At 46.9% G+C, this 3930-nt stretch overlaps 1 pseudogene; it reads left to right on the forward strand.

Moving 5' to 3' along the window:
• The first annotated feature begins 955 nt into the window (after positions 1 to 955).
• Positions 956 to 3695, forward strand: LOC116078245 (annotated as a pseudogene).
• Positions 3696 to 3930: the final 235 nt, after the last annotated feature.

The following is a 3930-nucleotide window of genomic DNA, read 5'->3' on the forward strand; positions in this document are numbered from 1 at the left end:
TTTGCCTCCCCCTCCCTTCCTTAAGGAGATTGCTGTTCTCTGTTTTTCTCTCTGGATCAACTTTATCTTGCTATTCTTCTTTACCCTCTTCCCACCTGCTGTATTATCCTCCTTCCCCCTCCCAAAGAGCACCTGCCACCTTCCATGTCCTTTATTGAATCAATCTAATAATTTTTACAAATATTTATTTACTCATTCCTTTTCATTTGCTCTTGCTTGCACTAATGTCTGTGCATGATGTACATGCAGTGTTGCTGGAGGATTTAATTACACATCAGAAGTGGAGTTACAGAGTTGAGGGCCACCATGTGGGTTCTGTTATTTGAACACCCATCCTCTAGAAGATCAACCATTGCTCTTACCCACTGAGCCATATCCTGAACACCAGTCTCACTTCTTTTAGGAGATCTTATTAAGCACACACTCAGGACCTAGTTGTGCCCATTTGCAGCCAAGCTACAAAGCCTGCCACTGTGGAGTCATCTGTCCATGTTAAGATGCTGCATCCATACTCTCCACTGCTCTGCTCTTGGGATCCTCTCGTAGATCTGTCTCCTCTCCTGAGTGTCCAGTCTATCCACTGGGCTCTGGGCTGGAACTCAGGTGTCATGTGTCTTAGTGTTTCTATTGCTGTGATGGAACACTATGGCCAAAACAACTTGGGGAGGAACAGGGCTATGTGGCTTATGCATCCCCAGGCACAGGGTACTGAGGGAAGCCAGACAGAAACTCAAGCAGGGCGAGAACAAGGAGGCACGAGCTTAAAAACAGCATCGAGGAGTGCTACTGTATTGGCTTGCTCCTCACACTTTGGTCAGGCTGTTTTCTTACACCACTCAAGACCACAAGCTCAGTTTTCCAGGCTAGGCTCTGAAGCAGCAAGTGTGATGCAATGCACGGGTGCCTGGGAGCGAAAGGCTACGAGCCCCAATGAAGCTTGAGCGACCCCAGCCTGATGAAGGCTCCTCTGTGAGAGCTGGTGCGCAATGACTCCTTGTTTCCCACGCTGAGCCCAGAGTTGCCTTGGCCTCACCTCAGTCTACCCGGCCTTCTAAGCGCTCCTCTTTGTGTTCATCTATGAGAAGCTCTGGCCGGTGCTGCACTACCATCACAAGCAGCTCAGCTACCAGAGCGGCTTCCTGTTCCTTTGCCTCTTCTGGGCCTCGCTGAGCTGCATACTGTGCTCTTCTCCTTTTTCTTCCTAGACTTCTTGGCAGCCAGCTCGTTCAGCCTCTTTGTCTTCTGGCTGCTCCACTGCTTCCCCGCGTGTCTACAGTTCTTCACCCTCACATTTACGAACTTGTACTTCATGTAGGTGACTTTCAAGGCCAAGTCAAAATATTCTCCAGAATTACTCAAATACCCGTTACTGCTTTACCTGGCCCCACTTTTCATCAGCTTTGTTTTCCTGTTAGTGAATCTGACCTGTGCTGTCCTGGTGAAGTCAGGAGGTTGGGACAGGAAGGCTATCTTCCTTGTGAGAGTGGCTATCAATGCCACACTCTTTGTGCTGTGTGCCATCTCTTTCTCCATCTGCCTCTGCAAAATCTCCAAGATGTCCCTGGCCAACATCTACTTGGAGTCAAAGGGCTCATCAGTGTGTCAGGTAACTGCCACTGGTGTCATCTTCATCTTGCTCTACACCTCTGGGGCCTGCTACAACCTGTTCATCTTGCCATTTTCTCAGATCAGGAAGGACCATTCCTTAGATTATGTATCAGGCCAGGCAGATCTGAAGCGCCAGCTGGGTGATGCCGGCTACAGTGTTTGGATTGTTGCTTTTCCTGTGGGAGCGCTTACCCACCATCTTGGTTTATTTCTTCTGAGTCAGAAATCCCACGAAGGATCTTACCAATCCAGGGATGGTCCCCAGCCATGGATTCAGTCCCAGATCTTACTTCTTTGACAACCCCCGAAAATATGACAGTGATGATGATCTTGCCTGGAACATTGCCCCCCATCCAGGGGCTTCAGGGAAGGATCTCTCTGAGCCTACCCAGAGACAGCATTTGCTGCTCAAATCACTCAGTGGAAAGTGATCTAGGACATCCAAGCAGACATCTTGGATCCTCTTCTAATATATGAACAACTATCAGTAGAGTGAATATAAGAGCCAAAAATTGAAATTTGTCATTCTTAACCAAGTATTTACTAAGATATTCACAAGTGTCATCTCATTCATTCTTTGCTACAGTTCTATGAGATCAGTCTAATTAAGTTCTCATGGTTGAAGCTCTGTAGCAGTCCCTTTGCTGGGTAAGCAGCATGGCTGGCCCTCAATGCCAGAGCACATGGGAACTGCCTCCTTTTTTGAAAATTCACTTGCCGAATGGAGTCTGTCCTTTTGGGGGTGGGCACTTACACATGGTAGCATTCACAACAGTGTGTGAATGCTCAAGACAGGAAACCAGCTGTGTCTGGTGCCTTCAGCTAGATCCAGAGTCTGGATAACGGCTAGGCAAGGGAGGAAGGGGAGCACTTGTAGCCCTAGGTCCCTCCTCTCCTTATGCACCTGGATCTACCCAGGCCTCAGAAAGTTGTGCTTGCTTTTTGCTCTGTGTAGCATGGAAAGTCCTTGGAAATGGGGGAAGTGCTCTGAAAGGACTTTGGTTTGGGATACAGAACTGAGACAGAACACATTGCTGTCTCAGTGAGGAGGGAGGAGAGACCCCTGATCGGATAAAGAAGACAAGGTAGCAAGTAGAGGAAAGCCAGAGCCACAGGTGTCAAGTACAGAATCTGGAAGCAAGGTAACATACAAAGACTTCTCAGGGCCAAGAGCTATCCTCCCAGGGCCGGGCGGTGGTGCCGCGTGCCTTTAATCCCAGCACTTGGGAGGCAGAGGCAGGCAGATTTCTGAGTTCAAGGCCAGCCTGGTCTACAGAGTGAGTTCCAGGATAGCCAGGACTATACAGAGAAACCCTGCCTCGAAAAAAACAAAAAGAAAAAACAAAAAACAACAACAAAAAAAGAGCTATCCTCCCAAGACTTTGCGCTCCACCTCTTCCTAAAGCTTTTCTCTTACCTAATCTAGCCGCACTATGCTTTCACCCTGTAACCCCGCTGGAGTGTCCCTAAGCAGTACTTGTCAGGAATTACCAAGAGTGGAGTACTCACCCTGTACAGAGAGCAAAAAAAAGACCCCTTCCTATGATGGAGGAAAATAAAAGTGTTTTTGAGTTCTAGTGATATCTTAGATATTGCTCTAGAGGACCTTTATAGGTGAGCCCTGATCCCTGACAACAGCCCAACAAGAACATTGTTAATGCCTTTCTTGTTCTACAAAGAACTTGAAACAGACATTATCTGTCCAAAACACATGATAATCTCCCACCTTAGGTTTCAGACACATTTTTCTGCTAAACCTACGTTCTCCACAGTGGCTAGTTTTGGGTTCTGTAGTTCCAAACTTCTAAGCTCTGCAAGGCTCAGTAGACTTGAATTCAGGCTGCGGGCATTGTGCTTAGCTGTTTGGTAGAAAATGGGCAAGACACTAGCCTGAAAGAGTCAGGTCTATTGCTAAATTCCACATGCCACATATATGCAATTGTGTCAAGCCACTGAACTGGTTTTGTTTGTTTAGTTTTGTTGCGGACTACTGTGATTGGGGACAACAAAATAACAGCTTCTTGGCACGAGCAGGAAGTTTGCATCAAGTCTCCACTTTGGATCCAGACAAAGCAAGCCATGGGTAGCACCAGGTGACATAGTCCTATGGAAGAGTCCTCTGTTGAAAACCTTCAGCCAGACAGACCGGATGACAGCTGAGATTTTAAGGCAGATTTCCTTATGAAACGGAACTTTATTTTTTGCTATAGCTTTCTCATGGCTCTATAGGGTTCTTCAGTACTAGCAGAGAACCTGGCTATTCCAGCGGGTATAATTTAAACTTTTAAAAGAGATTCTGTACTTTTATAAAGATGTATTTTA

Source organism: Mastomys coucha, unplaced genomic scaffold (assembly GCF_008632895.1).
Source record: "Mastomys coucha isolate ucsf_1 unplaced genomic scaffold, UCSF_Mcou_1 pScaffold5, whole genome shotgun sequence".
In the NCBI taxonomy this organism is placed as follows: domain Eukaryota; kingdom Metazoa; phylum Chordata; class Mammalia; order Rodentia; family Muridae; genus Mastomys; species Mastomys coucha.